The sequence below is a fragment of the Trematomus bernacchii genome, unplaced genomic scaffold (assembly GCF_902827165.1).
Source record: "Trematomus bernacchii unplaced genomic scaffold, fTreBer1.1, whole genome shotgun sequence".
In the NCBI taxonomy this organism is placed as follows: Eukaryota; Metazoa; Chordata; class Actinopteri; order Perciformes; family Nototheniidae; genus Trematomus; species Trematomus bernacchii.
In genome coordinates this window covers 27486258-27508178 of record NW_022987739.1, presented here as the reverse complement: position 1 = coordinate 27508178, position 21921 = coordinate 27486258, and the positions used below count along the sequence as shown (strand labels likewise).

Here is a 21921-nt window from a genome sequence, read left to right as displayed (position 1 = left end):
GGCCTTGCTAGGCCAGGCTCACTTTAAGCTGCATTTCCATTACAGTTTAGTAACTGGGGTAGTTACTATAGTACAGTGTTGTAGTCAAGTCACCAATTCACGAGTCCAAGTCACTCTCGAGTCACCACTCTTCGAGTCCGAGTCCAAGTCCGAGTCACCAAGGGAGAGTCGTAGTCGAGTCCGAGTCCAAGTCCGAGTCACCCAAGGAGTGTCCGAGTCGAGTCCGAGTCCGAGTCATCATTACCTGTGTTCGAGTCCGAGTCCAAGTCCGAGTCACCTAAGAAGAGTCCAAGTCAAGTCCGAGTCACAAGTCTTCATGTATTAATCTTCGTGGATATATGTGTTGAAATGTAGCTGCTCCTCTACATTGCTTTTATCCTGTCATGTTATACTAATCTGTCTATTGAACTGCTGTGAAGCCAGTTTGGCTACAATTCTTGTAATAGGTGCTATACAAATATAAAGCTTATTACTAATATTAATATTATTATTATTATTATTATATATAAACTATGTTTAAAATGAGTTACCTTTTAGAGAAGTGATTATATTTGTATGCCAATATTTTCCTATGGTAAAGTTTTCGTTTTGCACTTTTATTTTGATAGTAATAAGATCGGGACTCTTATTTTGAAGGAACTTTTACCGGTTAAATCGGTTTACTGATAAAGATTTAGCCCCAGAAAGCACATGGCTACTTAGCATGCAAAATGACGTCATTCTGCATGTTAAGTAGCCATATGCTTTCGTGTTATCGGCTGAATCTTTATGTATTGATTAGATGACGTTACTCTGATGATAGTGTTCAAGACAGCCTATATGTCTGAACTCGATGTTTAGAGTAATGTGTTACGGAGCCTTCTCTTCAATATTGTTTCCACATAGAGCATTTTGCGCTGCTCTTTTCCAATGTGGAAGCAGAATGTGTGAAAGCATACAGCACGATGCGGGGTGTGTCTCTAGACATCTTTAGACTGGAATAGCGGGGCCCAGTACGTGAACTCGCCTCGCAGCCGGTGCACACGCCAGGATAGAGGACATCAGACTCCATAGAAAACTTGCTCGAGTCCGAGTCCGAGTCCAAGTCGGAGCGTCAATGTACAAGTCGAGTCCGAGTCATCATGGGGGGAAAAATTCACGAGTCCGAGTCCGAGTCCAAGTCAGCGTACGCGATAATTCACGAGTCCGAGTCCGAGTCCAAGTCATCGTGCGCGAGAATTCACGAGTCCAAGTCCGAGTCGCGTCAATCAGTGCGGGAGTCCGAGTCGAGTCACGAGTCCCGAAAATCGGCACTCGAGTCCGACTCGAGTCCGAGTCCAGGACTCGAGTACTCCATCTCTGCTATAGTAACGCAGTGTAGGCGGGGCAATCGGCTGTTCGGCGGGCGGAGCGACGCTGCGTAAAACTGCCGTGACGTCATCTTCAATGCGAACCACAAAACCAAAACATCAGCCATTAGCTGTTAGCACTCAGAGCTCACAGCTCCTCATATCTGTTCAGAAACTAGACAAAAGTTAAACAAGTACAAACCACAGACTGTCTGTGTCATGGCGAATACAGTCGCTGGTTTATTTATGTCTGTAGGCCGTTGTTGTAAGTGTGGACGGAGCGTATACAACGTTAGCTTAGCCTGATCGATCCGATCTCCATTCAGAAAACATGCATTTTAAAAGGTTTTTCGCCTGCCGTCTTGTCTGCAGACCGGTATCAGTATGTTGTTACTTCGGCATCATTTTGAAACGTGTATTACAATTAAATCACGGTAAAATATGTTCATTTTGTTGTAGTTGTAGCCCCCTTGCCAGCGATGCTCTCTGACCATTCAGCAGTCGAGAGTGTTTACGTCACTAGTTTAGCATATTCAGCCCGGTTGTTGGCCCGGTAAGAACCTCGATTTTGGAGGGCCAGAAAAAAGGTGAAAAAGTAGCCCTGAGCCGGAACTACCCCTGGTGGAAAAGCAAAAAAAAAGCGGGCCGGTAAACCCTGGAAAAAGCGCCAATAGAGGAATCGAAAATGATGCTATACATTTCTTTACTGACATCTTGTGTATGTATGGTCATTAGCTTAGTAGTGGACACAACTCTCCCTTAAAGTCACTATTTTTTACACGCTTAAAAAACTGTGACTGTTGCAAGTGGCAATTATGCCTAAATGCTAAAGCGTCACAAGTCGTGAATAGATATTAATGTCAGTTTAACAGGAATATGCATCTGAAATGTGCTAACATTAGCTTAAGCGCTTGTCTTATTAGAACAAGTAAGGTTGCAGCAGCAAATTCTTTCAAAATGAACATAGTCCCCATTTAAAGGGGACCTATCATGCAAAATGCACTTTTGTACGTCTTTTATACATGAATATGTGTCCCCGGTGTTCCAGGGAACTCACCAAGTGTCAGAAAACACAACCCTCTCTATTTTCCTCCATACCCAAATCTCTAAAACAGGGGCAGCAACGGATCTGATAAAAACTGATCCAGATTTGAACACTGTCCTGACGTCAGGACAGTGGCGCTACGGCTATTGGGCCAACTCCACCAATCAGGAGGAGACAGCCACGGCCATTGCCGTTCGAAAGCGCTGGAGACGCTGTAGTACATATGCCAGGCCTGTAGGTGGTGCTGTTCTCACAGAATCAGCCCTTGCAAAAACAGGGGTAAAAAAGTGCAAATTGAGCGAAATGAGGCATGGCTAAAATGCATGATCTGTTTGGTATTTTGAAAAAAAAAAGGTATAAATATGCCTTATATAGGTATGGTCCTACACTATATTATTATAATATAGCATGATAGGTCCACTTTAAATTAAAGTAGAAATCTTACATTATTATGTCAAAACAGTTTATTAAAGGTAGGGTAGGTAAGTTTGAGAAACCGGCTCGAGATACACTTTTTGTTATATTCCATGGAATGCTCTTAACATCCCGATAGCAATGAATATCTGAAGTGCTTTGACAAAAAATCCATAAAAAAATGTCATCTGTGGAAGCCGTAATACTGTAAAAAGCACGACCAATCATTTTAGCTGGCCCGGCTAAAATAACTGGATGGCCTACCTGCCTGTCAGCCTTCCATCTGTGCACAAACTTATCTCGTGCCCTCATTGGTCATGTGCGCGTTCGTGTGTGTTGGAGGAGGGGCAGATTTTCTCCGGTTGTGTTATTTCAAATTCTAGCGATCTCCAGCCGGTTTTTCAAATTGACCTACCCTACCTTTAAAGTCCTGCCTTTAGAACATGTACTTAAGCAGAATTTAAGGCGCCCTCTGAATTTTTCCTCTAAACAAATGTTATGTTTGTATTTACACCACGTTATATAAATCTGGGTTCGTACGGGTGCTGGAAATCCTTGAAAATGCTTGAAATTTCATGTGGTGTTTTCAAGGTTTGAGAAGTGCTTGGATTTTGGTTAAAGTGCTTGAAATTGTACTTGCTTTACTTTTATAATAAATTGCTGTCTGACTGAATAGTTCGCTTTTTTCGATAGAAAAAAGAGAAAGAAGTCGGAGCGAGCTTAATTACTTTTCTTAAAAAGACAGCTCCACTCCTTTTATACATATTTTGACATTTGAATCCTTCTTTTTTTCAGTTGCAGATTTTCCGTTTTCGGATTCCAAACAATTATTTTTTCAGTTTCAAATCTTGTTTTTTCAGGTTTCACCTTTTTTTTTGCTTTCAAACTTTTGGCCCTGATGTTGCTTGGGGGGGGGCGGGGCTTACCAAAGAGTAGTTTTGCATCCTGAGTGACAGCCCTCCCTCTGTCATGTTGCCTTCATGGATGCAAGGTAGCGCGAGAAATATAACTCAACACTTTCTATACACAATACTCCCGTGATTGGTGGGAAACCAAACTGATACCAGCGTCAAAGTTAAGCGAGCTGTTGAGCATCGTAGTTCAGAATCAAATCAGAATCAGAAAACCTTTATTAGTCCCACAGAGGGGACAAGTAGCCTACGTTGTTACAGCAGAAAAGAGCCACTGACAGCTTAATGTTACATATGTTACATGCAAAAAAAACAACTATTTAAAGTAAAAAAAAAGTTATACAATTTACAAAATACACACGTTTTAACGGAATATATATATATATATATATATATATATATATATATATATATATATATATATATACATACATACATACATACATACAGGGCTGGGTGAAGTGGGTGAAATTTTTGCCCAAAATACCAAAAATACCTCATCTGCACTTTTCCCCATAAAAATGAATTGTAATCAATACTTTTAGATTTAAATGGTTTATTGTATCATGGGTCTCTGAAACAATCAGACTTTTACCACACTGTTATCAGACTGTTATCAGACTTTTAGCACTCTTTTCCCCGCAGAAACGACTTTAAACCATCAGTGTCACTATTGTGGGGATGTAGGAATGTACCTGTGTCTGGTGCGGAGCCTCCCTGCACTTTAAATCAATTGATTTGCCTTTACTTATCGTATTTTCTACTGTTAATGCACTGTGCTCATGTCGGGTGATGCGCTCCCTGGAGCCTTCCTGTGGGGAAACTTGGAACTGCACTTAAATCACTTGATGCTTTTTAAGCCATTTAAAATAGTTGTTCTCACTTTTAAAATACTTTCTGCCCTATAAATGATTTTTAATCAGTATTACCATTATTTAGGGGCTGCATGAACACGAATTTGAGCATCCCTGAACACTTTCCTCCTATTTAAACACTTTTCAGTGAGGTGCTGCAGCCTGATTCTCTCCTTTTTCTCTGCCCCTATTTAAAACACTTTTCCTCCTATTTAAAACACTTGCTAGAGGTGACATCTCTATTTCAGCCCTGATTCTGGCACATCTTGTAAATTAGTTAAATTTAGCCTTGTGTTTTTATTTAAGTCGCTGTTCATTGTTTGTTATATAAAGCAGATTTAATTATATCCTATGGACGCTGATGTGTGGATGTTGTGTCCTTTTGATAACTTTGTTGAGCTTGTTTTTAGCTGCATGTCTTTTTCTATCTCACTGAACAAAGTCCCTCTATGTGAACTGGTTCAGCTGATAAGGCTGGTTATGAATCAGAGGGAGGAGCTGCAGACAGGGAGGGAAGTTGAAAGTGAAAGTATGAAGGCAGACTGCCAGACGCCATTTTACAGCTCGCTAGGAGGAGAACAACAGGGTGAGTGTTAACCATACAGTCTATGGTTTGATTGATTGATTGAAAAGTTTATTAACAGCTTGTATATTGGGTACAGTACAGTACAGCTCAAAACATACAATTGTTAAGGGGATGCAGACCAGAGAAAGACTTTCGTCTTGTTTACATCAGGGTCCCCCATTTCCAATTCATCATATCATTTAAGACATATAAGACATATTTGACATACAGATGGCTTATTTACAATTTACATACAGGTGGTTTTTTACATACAGATGGCTTATTTACAATTTTCATTTAGATTTCGTTCTAATACATCCTAACCGGACATTTAAGACATACCAAGTCTACAGATATACAGTTAGTAACAGAGTCTAAAATGCGAGTATATACATAGATGGGGGGGGGAAGCTGTCCATTGTACGACAGGTTGAGATTTGTACCATTACCGGGGCCAGTTTTGCAATGCTTTCCCCCGAAGGTGCTCTTTAAGAGAGGTTTTGAAGGTAAGTATAGTTTTACTTTCCTTTACAGTTGTGGGAAGAGCGTTCCACCTTGATGTGGCATAATTGCGAAACGTGTATTCCCCTTTTTTTTGTGCCAAATCTGGGTTTTACATGATTTGTGGAGCTCCCTCTGGTGTTATGATCATGGTATTCCTTGACCTTTGGGAAGAATTTTGACATGTACATGGGTACCATAGAGGTGTAGTGGATCTTGTAGACCAGGCCCATTGCAAGTAGCTGTACTCTGTCGTCTACTCTAAGCCATCCTAGGTTGTCAAAGTGGGCAGAGGTGAGGTGGGTTCTAGATGAAAGGTCAAGCAGTAGTCTGACCAGTTTATTTTGCGATGTTTGAAGTTTTATTTTAGCGCCTTGGAGGTGCTATGGTACCATGACGTGCAAGCATAGTCATAGTACCCTTGAATGAGTGCTCCTGCCAGAGTTTTCAGGGTGTTTTTGTTTACCAGAGAGGAGATCCGGTATAGGAATCTAGTTCTTTGATTGACTTTTTTTATTACATTGGATGCCATTTTGTCACAGGAGAGGTTTGCCTCAAGAATAGATCCTAGGTATGTAATTTCCTTCTTACTTGTGACAATAATGTCACCCACTGCAACTGAGAAGTCGTCGGATTTGCTGAGATTATGTTTCGAACCGAAGAGAATGGACTCTGTTTTACCCAGGTGTAATGATAATTTATTATCGGCGAGCCAGGTGCAGATTCTGCCGAGCTCGGAGCTGAGGGTTTTTTCAACCTGCAATCTGCTCCTGTCAGAGACCAGCAGGGCTGAGTCGTCCGCGAACAGGAACAAGTTGCAGTCACATGCTGATGACATGTCATTTGCATAAATTAGGAACAGTAACGGACCTAATATGCTTCCTTGTGGAACACCACAGCTCACTGGGAGGGGGGGGGACAGAGTACCGTTTACCTCCACCATCTGTTCTCTCCCCTCCAGGTAGGATTGCATCCAGCTCACCGATAGTTTATCAAAACCAATTGCTTTTAGCTTGTCAATCAGAATGGGGTGATTGACAGTGTCGAAAGCCTTTTGTAGGTCCAGCATCACCATGCCGCAGTATTTACCCTCGTCCACCTCTTGTTTGATGTGGTCGTTCAAATAAAGAAGGCATGTGTCAGTGGAGTGGGATGTTCTAAAGCCAGATTGAAATTCATAGATTAGTTTCTTTTCTGCGAGGTACTTTTCGACCTGTTCATATACTATTTTTTCCATGACTTTCGAGATGGAGGTAAGTAAAGAAACAGGGCGGTAGTTGCCTGGGTCCAATTTGCTGCCCTTTTTGTGCAGGGGGGTTACTCTTGCAATTTTGAAGTCTTTGGGTACTTTTCCCTGTTTTATGGAGAGGTTAATTATGTGAGCTATGACTGGTGAGATGGCGGTTGCTGTGTCTCTGAGGAATTTGGAGGGGATATTGTCGTGGCCAGTGGCCTTGTTAGGTTTGAGGGCGCTCAGTTTAATGAGTACCTCTGCTGTTGTTACCCTTGCTAGACTGAAATCATCTTTGCGTACCCCTAGGTTTTTGTAGTAGGTCATGATGTGATCTACTCCAAAAAGCCCTGAGTGGGAGGGTAATTTATTTACAAGAGTTGTGGCTATGTTTGTGAAAAAAATGTTCAAGTACTTGGCCACATCCAGTTTGTCTGTGATGAGCCTGTTATCTGTCTTTATGTTTACGTTTGAAAATCTCGTTTTGAGTTTTTTACTGCAGCCAAGCTGGTTATTGAGTAATTTCCAAAGTTCACGGGGTTTATTTTTGTTTTCCTCAGTTTTGTCATTGATGAAATTCTTTTTGGCAGTTTTGATCATGGAGCTTACGTCATTTCTTAGTCTGTTTCTTTCAATTTTTAGTTCAGTCACGTGGGCCTGGAGTTCACTGCTCGTGCTTTTGGAAAGCATTGACTGACTTTTATGAAACTCAGAGCATTTTTTGTCTCTGGTTTTCATGGCGGTCAGTATGCCGGAGTGCATCCACGGCTCAGCGCGATTTTTTACCCTGGTTGTTCTTAGGGGGGCCAAATCATTGAGTATTGCAGAGAATTTGTTTTTGAAACCAAGCCATGTTTCTTCAACTTGTGTACCACTGAGCTCATCTGACCAGTCCAGGCTCTCCAGTTCTAGGTTAAAGGCCTCGCTAGAGTAGTTTTTGAGGTCTCTAGATATGACTGTTTTGTGACAGCCGGCCTTTTGTTTTAGCTTTTTGCGGGTACAGAATATCATATAATGATCACTTAAACCGCATGCTATAACCCCTTTACTGGAGATCCTGGACCTGTCAGAGGTCAGAATGAGATCAATGGTAGTTTGTGTTGTTTCACATACCCGGGTGGGTTGGGTGATTAGCTGGCTGAAGCCGTGCAGATCACAAATCCTACTGAAGGACTTGAAGACGGACGTGTCTTTACGTTGCATATCCGTGTTCCAGTCTCCAATAATAATTGTCTCTACATCCCCCACATCAGCCAAACACCCATCTAATGTATCATAAAAGTCACTCTGTTCCGGTGGTCTATAGATTGTCCCGACTATTACAGATTTAGCATTGTCAAAAAGAATTTCAACCCACACAGATTCAATATTTTCATGATGCAGGTCAGTACGGTTTTTGAAATTGGTGTCTTTATGTATGTACATGCAGACACCACCTCCATTCACGTTCCTGTCCCTTCTCACTACAAGATAATCTTCAATTTCAATCTCTGAATCTGTAATGGAATTGTCCAATTTGGTCTCAGAAAAGCATAATATGCTTGCCTTACCGTTCATGAACAGTTGCCTGAGTTCAGCCAGTTTGTGTCTCAGGCTGTTAGTGTTCAGATGAAAAATATGTAGTCCATTTTTGTTGTTTAAATGCATAATGTCGTCAGCTTGAAGATATTTGTCTTTGTCCGTTACAGCAAACGGCTTGCGGCCTGCCGTGGTGCTTGGAGCGGTGGGGTGGTGGGGGGAGGGAGGCTCCGTTGTAGCTTTAGCCGTGTTAACACATGTATTATTTAACACATGGTGTGGTGTTAACACATGTATTATTTACTCTGTCAAACTGGATGTCAGAAAATAATTTATTGGTTAACAATCTGCGTCCTAGAGTCCAATGAGACTTCTGCAAGTGTTGTAAACTTTTATTATTTCCTGTTTTCTGATTCATCAGAGTTACATAACATGTGGACAAGCCCAGCGCAGTCAAAATGGAGAGCGGCCTGTCTGAAGTCTGACTGATTTCATGTATTTTAACCAAGTTTATTGTGTGTGTGTGTGTGTGTGTGTGTGTGTGGTGTGTGTGTGTGTGTGTGTGTGTGTGTGTGTGTGTGTGTGTGTGTGTGTGTGTGTGTGTGTGTGTGTGTGTGTGTGTGTGTGTGTGTGTGTGTGTGTGTGTGTGTGTGTGTGTGTGTGTGTGTGTGTGTGTGTGTGTGTGTGTGTGTGTGTGTGTGTGTGTGTGTGTGTGTGTGTGTGTGTGTGTGTGTGTGTGTGTGTGTGTGTGTGTGTGTGTGTGTGTGTGTGTGTGTGTGTGTGTGTGTGTGTGTGTGTGTGTGTGTGTGTGTGTGTGTGTGTGTGTGTGTGTGTGTGTGTGTGTGTGTGTGTGTGTGTGTGGAGAAGATGAGTGATCTAAAAGATGAGGAAGAGGACAAATCTTCAGTCTCCAGCGGTCTGTCTCTGAAGAGTGACCGGTCTAAAGATCGTCCTCCAGACTTCAGTAATGAACCTGGACCCTCAGACACAAAGTAAGAGTTTCTACTGTAAACTGACCTGAAGAGGATCCAGTTTGTTGGTATCTGATAATCTAAACTGTTTAATGAAACCCAGTAGAGTACATTAACAAAGTTGAATTGATCTCTTACTTCTTGTCATCATCAGAGATAGTAAATAATCTACTAGTGAAATCATCCTCACACTCTACATGTTGGACTTTGTGTTAAATTAAGCAAATAAAATGCAAATATGTAAAACGTTTCACACTCGAATGAATTTTAACAACAGAAACCCACAATCACGACTCAACAACTCTGAACATCTTTAATAAGGTGAACAGTCATAGATCAAAAGCTGCTCTTTAAATGAACTAATGATGTTTAAAACATGTGTTGTTTCCACAGACAGAGAGCAGGGTCTACTACGGTCTCCATGTGGTCTCTGAAGAGTGACCGGTCTAAAGATCTTCCTCTATGCTTCAGTAATGAACCTGGACCCTCAGACACAAAGTAAGAGTTTCTCCTGTAAACTGACCTGAAGAGGATTCAGTTTTTATGTAATCTAATATATGAAACTGTTCTTTAATGAAATCATGTGAGCAGTTTGTAAAGGGAAAACGCAGCAGAGTAAGCTAACATTATCTAAGGATATTTCAATATGCAATTATATTATCATTGTATCTGTGTATAAAATGGTTTTAAATAGCAACAATATTGATAAATACTGATTTAAAAACTTTATATATTGTCCAAAACATTATTTAACTACTTGGGCATATCTATGATATGTCTTTTTAAGATGTTTATTAATAATAGTGATAACCTGGTGAGCTGGTTGTGTTTAGCATTAGCAGATAAAACAGAGTTTTGTGAAATCACATGTAGAGTCAATACAAAGACCCAGATCTGTGCCTGGCAACACGAAGGAAGTGAAGATGTTAAATTCATATCACCTGCGTATTCGTGCAGCGTGACACATTTCATCTTGAGTGTAAAGTTTGTGACGCTCTGTTACAAAAACGTGTCAGTGTTGAGATTGTGCTCCTGTGGTCTCTGACGGTCTGAGGGGAATCAGAGAGGAGAACAGAGCTCGACAGCAGCTCATATTAAATCAGGGTTATTAATGTTCCTGTATAAACCAGAGACTGTCTGTGGTGCTAACAATATAGTGACTGCTGTACTTATGACTTCATGAAGTTACTCTGAGTGTTGATGGAGCAGCTAATGTTAGCCTAGCTTTAATCAAACCCATCTCTTCAGAAAAAAACATTTAAAAAATGTTATGCTCGTTGTGTTGGAGACAGACCTGACAAAGCATTAACTCAGGCTTTTTACAAATCAGTATCATTCTGTTGTTACTTAGGCATCCTTTCCATATGTTTATTGCTATGAATTCACAGCAGATTCTATGCAAGTTGGGTTTATAGTGCACCAGGTTCAACCCGGTATCACGGCAAGACGTGAACATGTGATGATCTACCATGCTGGGAGACGTGAATATGTCACGGTTTCGTCCCTTCAAACGTGACAGTTACACGGTATTGTTAGCATGGCCCAACCAGTGGAGAAATACCCGGAAGTGCCAAGCAAATGGTCTACCGCGCCTATTGGTCGGTTTTTATTGTCAAAATTAGATGTTTTTAATTTATTTTTTAATCGTCACACTCGATTTCGCCGATTTTCTTGTTGCCCTAGCTGGTCGACACCTCTTTTAGCAGAAACAAAGGCTGCATTAATGTATTAAATCGATGTTAATCCATGTGTGTGGAGGTGTGGATGTGGAATTAACGGACGTGACGTTGTGCGATTGCGTTGCCAGGTTCTAAAAAAACATTTTAGAAGGCCTCACGAAATACTTTAATGTAAATTAAAATGTGAAGGAATGTGTGTAATGTGGTGATTGACATTATTCACCCACGGATCTATGGGTTGGGGGTAGTATTGTTCCGCACGGACATTTTAGTTAACCGGAATCCTGTTGATGTGAAATCTGAAAACATTTTTTTTAAATAAAATAATACTTTATTCCGAGTTTGCTTGCTTTTCTCTTTGGAGGTCATCACATAACGGCATTGTAATACACGGTTCGGCTGCATTACATATGACATATCTGCCGTAGTTCTGTATTTATAGAGCCCTGATGAGAAGACTTCTGGACAAACAGGAAGTACTGCCGCCAAAACTGAAAACGTGACGTGGATCATAAATATATCAGCAATTAAACAACATCTTACATTTCTTTTCACACAATACGTCTCCTTGCAGTATCAATACTAATTCGGCTGACTTTTTTATTTGATCCAATTGGTAGATAGGTTATATTTACACCATAACGGTGCACAGCTGATAGAAAAGGACTTTTTCTTTGAATATAAGAATGTAAATATTGAGTTGAGAGAATAGTCAGGGGATTTGGGTGATGGGAGACACATCTATGGATTCAGAATTTCAATAGCTTACTGTTAAATGACGGATATACCTTTCTGTCTGTGATGTTTTACAAATCAGATATTAGAAGTAAAACATGTGAAATAATATAGCAATATCCTGTACAATTATGTGAAAACATGAATAAAACTACACATCTTCAGATGTTATACATACACAAGTGTCCTACACTAATAATACAAAGTTATTATGGCTGTGTGTACCTTGTGTGCACCGCATAGTGGTTAAAGCACGTTATTGAATTAGTTGTGTATATGATATGTCAATAAACCTTAGAAAATCTTGAAATCTTGAAAGGGATATGCAAAATAGATATTATATACAGTCTTTAATGAACTATTAGTAGAGAATAACGAGTAATGAATATACTTTATAGCAGGGCTCTCCAACACGTCGATCGCGAGCTACCGGTAGCTCGCGGGCAGCTTTTCAGTAGCTCGCCGCTCGATTATCGATTATAGCGTAGTAAGGTTGCTTATTGATTTTTCGGCCGCGGCTGGACCATAACGTTTTTTTATTTTAGAATGTTTTCTGTCACATGAATATCAAATGGTCGGTGACGCAGAGATCAAGGAACAGACGTGACAGCAGCACAGCGACATCACACACGGAGCAGTCTGCTTTCTCCACCAACACCAGTCCAGAACCAACAGCAGAATGACCCGCTCTGAATCAGGCCCTGTCGCTGCGCCTCAGAGACACACAGGGAGGGATTTGTGTTTTTTGAAAAACACTCGTTATCGTCATGTCAGGTTTTTGGTGGATTTAATCAAGTCTTGGATTGCAGAGTATGAATGTCCTCTTGCTATTTTCAGTTGATAAATACTTGTGTAAAGTTTGTGAAGGCAGGAGGAAAGCTTCCGCGATCACCGTCTCCTCTCCGTTCCTCCAAACCCCGCCCCCCCCCTGAAAATAATGAGTGACAGGCTGATAGTGACCCGATAGAAACTTTATTATTCACTTAATCACTGATTGAGATATGATGAAGCTAACTTAATCTCATACATTCATGGGATTTATGTAACAGTAAGACAGATAATGTAAGTGTGCACCCACATGCACTATTTTTGTTTTTATAATGCTATTGTAAATACTCCTGCTGTTTTCAGACTCAAGTCATGTGTGTGATGCCACATTCAAGACATTCAGTGTCTTTTTTTTAACAGAAGACCGTAGCTAGAAGCTGCAGCTAGACTGCAGAAGTATTAGTTTTTTGTTTTTGAGAATGGAACCATTTTCACACACAGATATAGGGAGGCTAGACCTATACAATTGATTTATTATGGTTTATAATTTAATGTCAAGACGAAGAAGAAGAAGAAAAAGATGGCTGAACAACTGTTCAGTGTCAATCCTGTGGAGATCTCCAAAATAATGTTCAGCTTAAGTCTCAGCAAAACTCACAACATTTCTGGAGCCTTGTAGACCCAGAAAACTATAAGAACATTCACCAAGCAGCACTGAAAATGTCTGCTTTATTTGGTTCTGTTCTACATACCTTTGTGAAGCAGCTTTTTCTGACATGAATGAAATCTAAATACAGAACAAGACCGACTGATGAACATTTAAATGACTCTATTAAGTCAACCTTAAGTGGGTCCAGCATACACCTCTATGGTGGACTGCATGCAGTGCCATTCATCTCACTAACAAAAGAGTGAAATGCTTGTAAGGTGGTGATTAAGGACACTTATGTGAATGTTCAGTGATGTACTTATTATGTGGGCCATAATAATATGTGAGAAATCTTCGTTTTCTTGGACCTTATTTTTGATAAGCTTTAGGTATTGCAATTTCACACGTGTACAAAAGTATAGCTTAATTCAACTGATGAGGGCTATGTGAATAAATGTAAGCGATGTGATGCAAGTAGCTCTTGGCCACTTTCATTTTTTGAAAGTAGCTCTCAGATGAAGAAAGGTTGGAGACCCCTGGTCTAGACTCTAGAACCACCACTGGTACGCATTCAAACACTTTACCAGCTGTTCTGTATACTTGCAGGTGCAACTATGTGGCTTTTATCCTGGATAAAGTGTTTAAGTCATGGATGTTTAAAGTTTAACTATTTCATATTTGTCTAATATTATAGTTTACTTTTCATTCAGGAAGTATGACGCTGCGCTGTCAGTATGCTTCTCCATGTTTGTGATTGGTCAAATGTTGCTAACCCCGCCCCTTTGAGTTAACGAGTTGATAACCAGCGTTGTAGGACCGTTTAGCGAGAGCGTGTTTGTTTTGGATCAGGTAAACCGGGTAACTCAAACATATCCAGGTTATGTTGAACCGGCTTCGTAGTACAGGCCTCTGGTCTCACACTTCACAAAACAGGGATAAAATTCCTGCTTTATGCAGATAATTTAATCCTGTTAAGCCCGACAAAAGAAAGACTTCAACAGAGTTTAAACACAGAAACATTTTGACAATGTACTGACTGAATGCTCACAACCTGGCCATAGAAACAGGCAGGTACAAAAAAACATGGCTGTCAGAAGAGGAGCGATCATCATGCCAACAGTGTGAAGGAACTGCTGTGGAAACAGAGCAGCACTTCCTCACACAATGCCAAACATTTGAACCTGTACAAAAATAATTCTTCCCAAAACCTAAGCATCCTCAAATATTTAAAAAAGAAAATGAAAAAACTAAAGATATTACTCAAAGAAAGCTGCATTCGTTTGTCTCTGCCTGCCACAGTATGAGGGAATCGGACTGACCTGCTACACCAGGTCTCACATCTTTTTTACATTTTATTTTTGTATTAATATATTATATAAATTGAATGAATGTGTGTTCCTTGTAAAAATAAAAATAAAATGTTCTTGCTTATGTTCAAAATGTAGCAGTTTGTTTTTATGTATGTATTTGTGTATAGATGTTGCACAGAGCTTTTGCACAGAGCTTTAGCAATACTGTATGTAACTATGGTAATGCTAATAAAGTGTAATATATAATGTGAAGTGCTTTGAGCATTTGGGAGAGCGCTCTAATAAATGTAATGAATTATTATTATTATTGTTATTATTAGAATAAAGCTATTGAATTGAATGAGAGAAAGAGAGAGAGAGAGAGAGCCTGCTTCCTTATTTGAGTAATGCTGCCTTCAAGTGCTTCTCCTACATTCGCCTTCCGAACTTAAGAGATCACAAATAAGACTGTTTGTGTGTATTCTAGTAACTTTCAGGTTAAAAATACAATGAAAACAAACTTGTAGTAGTAGTTTTAGCTTTTGATATTGTATAAATTATGGGGATATGTGCAGCTTGTGTGTTGTTGAGATTAGAAAAAAAATAATTCAACTCTGTGTGTGTGATATTTTCATGCCTTTTCCAATTCAGGGCCGACATAAATAGAAGCCTAAAACGTTTGCATGGGGTGAATATATAATACACTTTTTTAGACGATGAAACAATAATTGCTGATCTTAATTCAAACGTTTCTGGACGTTCAATAGAACGAAAATTAAAAACAGTTATTTTAGATGACACAGCTAACGTGTAGGATCGGAATATTTCGAGCCATGCCTGAATGCACCTCTGCCCAGCGTTTGCTCGCGCCAGAAAGACATTTAAACCGCCGCTGTGTCTCCGCCCCCTCAGAAAATTATAAATATTGGAAGCTCCTTTCTTCCTTTCACTACAACCTTCAACAACCGATTCTTCAGTGTCGGAAAAAAGCAGGGGAAAAATCCTACAAAAATGGTGAGTACTGACGAACAAAACAATTATATAAATAATAAAAACTACCGGTAATTAGATTTTTTGCAGTTAAAATCCCGTTTATGTGCCTAAATTGAGGTGGCTTTAGTCCAAACAGTTGGCGCAGTTCAAATCATAACGGTTGAAATTGGCGGTTAAAACGTAACTTCCATCGCTTTAAACTACAGTCAAAGATACTGTATCGACATCTGGGCAATTTTTTTTCTCCCAGTTTAATAGGAATGAAAGCATACAGTATAAAACGGTATGCGAAAAACTGTTTTCCCATCTTTGTGGGTTTGGAAGACATTACTGTAAGCCGGCGAGCTAGAGGACTCCATCAGATAACGAGTCGGTCCAGGAACGTTACAGAAAGGCAGGGCTTTGCAGTAGGGAGGAGAGATGTTGCTCGTTTTGGGAGGCCGGACAGGAACACGTGACTCAGCACAAAGTCACTAGGGTTAGGGTTTATAACCTGTCAGCGCCCAAAACACCATTTTAAAAGGGAATGATTTTTAGGGAAATATTGTCCAATAAATCGACCATATTGTAATGTACCCCTCCCTCCCAACCTTTTTTAATGTATCCCTGTGACTGTATATCTAATAGTGTGTAGATAGTGTTGGTAATTGGTTAATTTAATTGCGACAAATCACAATTTTAGAGTTGAATCCAGTTGTGTTTTATTTGTCAAATTGACACATGGAAACGGTTTGTATTAACATACGTTGTAGTACTTGTATAAGGAGGTCAGTGATTGCACTGTATAAACTGACATGGAATGTATCTGTTCAAATTCAAAAATGTAATCTGCTCTTTAATAAAATAACTGTTTGTCTCTCCTCCACAGCGTGAGTGTATTTCTATGCATGTCGGCCAGGCCGGAGTCCAGATGGGCAATGCCTGCTGGGAGCTCTACTGCCTGGAGCACGGCATCCAGCCTGACGGTCAGATGCCGAGTAACAAGACCATCAGAGGAGGAGACGACTCCTTCAACACCTTCTTCAGCGAGACTGGAGCCGGCAAACACGTCCCCAGAACCGTCTTTGTGGACCTGGAGCCCACTGTCATCGGTAAGGATACACATATTTTTATTTAAACGTGTAATAATATTTTTGAAGAAGACGGGTAGGACAGACGGATAAATAGATGCTTATTGAACCCAAATTGGGAAATTATTTTGTTGCCGCAGCAGTGTGTTCAGGCATTGAAATATATAAATAATAAAATAAAATCAATAAACAGCTCATATAATATCTACAGTAGAATAGACGTGTATCTAAAATATTCTGGATTATTCTGGTTCAATACCCATGACTGTACCCGTGTTGTTTCTCAGATGAAGTCCGTACAGGAACCTACCGCCAGCTCTTCCACCCCGAGCAGCTGATCACCGGAAAGGAGGACGCAGCCAACAACTACGCCCGCGGTCACTACCACCGTCGGCAAGGAGATCATCGACCTGGTTCTTGACAGGACTCGCAAACTGGTGAGCTCTTCATCTCATTTACATGTTGCAAGTGAAGCCTTTAAAATAAAAAAATATTTCAATTGATGGCAAAACATTTAAAACCATTATCCCTTATTTCCAGGCTGACCAGTGCACAGGGCTCCAGGGTTTCCTGATCTTCCACTCCTTTGGAGGAGGAACCGGCTCTGGCTTCACCTCCCTGCTGATGGAGCGTCTCTCTGTTGACTACGGCAAGAAGTCCAAGCTTGAGTTTGCGGTTTACCCCCGCCCCCCCAGGTGTCCACCGCTGTGGTGGAGCCCTACAACTCCATCCTGACCACCCACACCACCCTGGAGCACTCCGACTGTGCCTTTATGGTGGACAATGAGGCCATCTACGACATCTGCCGCAGGAACCTGGACATCGAGCGCCCCACCTACACCAACCTCAACAGGCTGATTGCACAGATTGTCTCCTCCATCACCGCCTCCCTGCGCTTCGATGGTGCCTTGAATGTGGATCTGACTGAGTTCCAGACCAACTTGGTGCCCTACCCTCGTATCCACTTCCCTCTGGCCACCTACGCCCCAGTTATCTCCGCAGAGAAGGCCTACCACGAGCAGCTGTCGGTCGCTGACATCACCAACGCCTGTTTCGAGCCGGCCAACCAGATGGTGAAATGCGACCCCCGCCACGGCAAGTACATGGCCTGCTGCCCTCCTGTACCGTGGTGATGTGGTGCCCAAAGATGTCAACTCTGCCATCGCCACCATCAAAACCAAGCGCACCATCCAGTTTGTGGACTGGTGTCCCACTGGCTTCAAGGTGGGCATCAACTACCAGCCCCCCACCGTGGTTCCTGGAGGAGACCTGGCCAAGGTGCAGAGGGCCGTGTGCATGCTGAGCAACACCACCGCCATCGCAGAGGCCTGGGCTCGCCTGGACCACAAGTTCGACCTGATGTACGCCAAGAGGGCCTTCGTCCACTGGTACGTTGGAGAGGGGATGGAGGAGGGAGAGTTCTCTGAGGCCAGAGAGGATATGGCCGCCCTGGAGAAGGATTATGAGGAGGTGGGCACCGACAGCGTGGGGGACGAAGGAGAAGAAGGGGAGGAGTACTAAGCCACTGAAACATCTGTGGTGAAGACTCTGACCCTCCAGAGCCTGGACGACCATCTCTTTAGCTTGGCTTCAGTTATTTTGGCGCGTGACTCAAGATTTTAAACTCTTAACGATGAAGGACACCGTAATGTTTAAAAAAAAAAAAAAAAACAGGGTTCAGCTGTTGCATCTGGTGACTTAAAACAAATGTTAATCTTTCTATTTTCTTTTGAGTCATTCCAAATGTTGGTTAACTGCATTGTTCTGACAGGCATTGATGATGGGATGCCAGGCCGGGGGAGGCAACCTGTACACTGACTAAACCATTTCAATAAAGTGCACTTGTGTTCCGACATGACATCTGCCTCTTCCATTAAATGACTTTATATCAAGGTGAATGTGACTTCCCTATCTGGTACAGAAAATAACACATGATCATTTCAATATATTTTTCAATGATGATGAGAAAAATGTTTTAAAAAAGGACCATTCAATCGAATTTTCAAATGTTATGGCTTGTGAGATCCGAGTCAAAATAATTACAATTACTGAGTTAAACCTCAACTAAAAGACACACATCTGCTTTAAGGAAGTTAGTGCATACTCATGCCTAAAAATTAAATGTTCCTATATGACACAATGCAAATGTACTTGCTATTCGCTTTGCCATTACTAATTTCATGAAATATAATTTGACTATAAATAAAATACAGACAGCCGAGATAAATACTCTTAAAGTTTGTGGCTCGTGCTTTTAGTGCACATGTTTAAACTAAAATAGCTATTTATCTGCTTGCTTTGATCAGTATCTCCTTCAGGCTTTATGCTGACCTCTTTACTGCAGTGTTACCTTGATCAGCTTTGAAATGATAAATTAAACGCAGACCCCACTGAGCTCAGATCCGTCACTTATTGATGCACAGAAGACTTTGTGTCCTAACCTCTCATATTTTATTATCATTTGTGAAGATACTCTCCTGAGATCATGAGATTGTTAACAAGCTATCAAACCCAGTGATGAGAAAATTGACAACATTTATTGGGAAATGTGTGGCGCAGTGGTTTAGTGCGTTGGTGTTAGGATCAGGAGGAGCACAGGTTCAAACCCCACTGCAGTCAGCATGTCGTTGTGTCCCTGAGACACTTCACCCCAAATTGCTCCTGTGGGGATTGTCCACAGTATTGAGTATGTAAGTCGCTTAGGATAAAAGCGTCTAACAAGTAAACATGTAATGTTTTTCCTCTCCGAACACACATTCAAACTATGATCGCAGGCATGTTCTCTGAGGAAAGAAAGTTGAAAACATAGGATTTTATGGAGAAAATACTCCTGTTCAAATGTAATGATTAAGACATCTACTGTACGCTCAACGGGCACTACTTTTTGTTAACATAACAGAAATATATTCCCAGTGGTGTACTCTACAGTCAGTGTGTAACACAACACATCCCTTGGTTAACAAACTGCACCTCCTTGATAAGCACTCAACATTTAAGCTTTAATTCCTCCACAAAGCAGGTAGGTGCAATGCCTTACATAACACAAATACCTCAGGATTAAACCAGGAGTGTTTTAGTGGTGCTAGGAATAGCTCGCCGCTCGATTATCGATTATAGCGTAGTAAGGTTGCTTATTGATTTTTCGGCCGCGGCTGGACCATAAGGTTTTTTTATTTTAGAATTTTTTCTGTCACATGATATCAAATGGTCGGTGACGCAGAGATCAAGGAACAGACGTGACAGCAGCACAGCGACATCACACACGGAGCAGTCTGCTTTCTCCACCAACACCAGTCCAGAACCAACAGCAGAATGACCCGCTCTGAATCAGGCCCTGTCGCTGCGCCTCAGAGACACACAGGGAGGGATTTGTTTTTTTGAAAAACACTCGTTATCGTCATGTCAGGTTTTTGGTGGATTAATCAAGTCTTGGATTGCAGAGTATGAATGTCCTCTTGCTATTTTCAGTTGATAAATACTTGTGTAAAGTTTGTGAAGGCAGGAGGAAAGCTTCCGCGATCACCGTCTCCTCTCCGTTCCTCCAAACCCGCCCCCTCCCTGAAAATAATGAGTGACAGGCTGATAGTGACCCGATAGAAACTTTATTATTCACTTAATCACTGATTGAGATATGATGAAGCTAACTTAATCTCATACATTCATGGGATTTATGTAACAGTAAGACAGATAATGTAAGTGTGCACCCACATGCACTATTTTTGTTTTTATAATGCTATTGTAAATACTCCTGCTGTTTCAGACTCAAGTCATGTGTGTGATGCCACATTCAAGACATTCAGTGTCTTTTTTTTAACAGAAGACCGTAGCTAGAAGCTGCAGCTAGACTGCAGAAGTATTAGTTTTTTGTTTTTGAGAATGGAACCATTTTCACACACAGATATAGGGAGGCTAGACCTATACAATTGATTTATTATGGTTTATAATTTAATGTCGACGAAGAAGAAGAAAAAGATGGCTGAAACTGTTCAGTGTCAATCCTGTGGAGATCTCCAAAATAATGTTCAGCTTAAGTCTCAGCAAAACTCACAACATTTCTGGAGCCTTGTAGACCCAGAAAACTATAAGAACATTCACCAAGCAGCACTGAAAATGTCTGCTTTATTTGGTTCTGTTCTACATACCTTTGTGAAGCAGCTTTTTCTGACATGAATGAAATCTAAATACAGAACAAGACCGACTGATGAACATTTAAATGACTCTATTAAGTCAACCTTAGTGGGTCCAGCATACACTCTATGGTGGACTGCATGCAGTGCCATTCATCTCACTAACAAAAGAGTGAAATGCTTGTAAGGTGGTGATTAAGGACACTTATGTGAATGTTCAGTGATGTACTTATTATGTGGGCCATAATAATATGTGAGAAATCTTCGTTTTCTTGGACCTTATTTTTGATAAGCTTTAGGTATTGCAATTTCACACGTGTACAAAAGTATAGCTTAATTCAACTGATGAGGGCTATGTGAATAAATGTAAGCGATGTGATGCAAGTAGCTCTTGGCCACTTTCATTTTTGAAAGTAGCTCTCAGATGAAGAAAGGTTGGAGACCCCTGCTCTAGAGCCATGCAAAGTCATAAACAGCAAGGGAATGGCCGTACGCTGTTGAGACCATTTAGGTTGGACAATAAATGGACCTCTAGGAAGGTCAGATACGACTCGTTGGATTAAGTCAGTCGTTACAGCAAACAGAATTTCTGTTGTGGAAATCGAGGAATTGTTGAAGCAGCAAGTGAAGCTCGACTTTCCAGAACATCAACACAAGGAGCGTCTGGAAATGTCAAGAGAGGATCACAAGTTCATGGAAAGTGTCTCTAATTCTGTCAAGTTGGTAGACGGACACTACAGTATTGGGCTGCCATTAAAGGAAAAAGGACTTGATTTTCCCAATAATAGATGTGTTGCTGAACAAAGAGCTTTGAACCTAAAAAGAAAATTCCAACAAATTCTACAAGGAGTACAAAGAGTTCATGGCGGATGTTGTTGATAAAGGTTTTGCCATAAGAATGACACCTGAACAAAAAGACAAGGCAATTCAAAGCAAAAGGAGCTGGTATATTCCACACCATGGCGTGTACCATCCAAAAAAGCGTAAACTGAGGGTGGTTTTTGATTGCGGTGCAACTTACCAGGGCACATCTCTGAATGCACGTCTTCTCCAAGGCCAGATTTAACCAACAGTCTTATTGGTGTCCTTACAAGATTCCGGCAGAAGAACATTGCATTCATGGCAGATATTGAAGCCATGTTCCATCAGGTCAAGGTGCCAGAGGAAGACTCGGATCTTCTCACATTCTTGTGGTGGCCCGATGGAGATCTCAGTAGTGAGCTAGAAGAGTACCAAATGGTTGTACACATCTTTGGAGCAACCTCCTCGCCTA

At 41.1% G+C, this 21921-nt stretch overlaps 1 pseudogene; it reads left to right on the top strand.

The window, feature by feature from the left end:
• The first annotated feature begins 9344 nt into the window (after positions 1-9344).
• Positions 9345-18379, top strand: LOC117495320 (annotated as a pseudogene).
• Positions 18380-21921: the final 3542 nt, after the last annotated feature.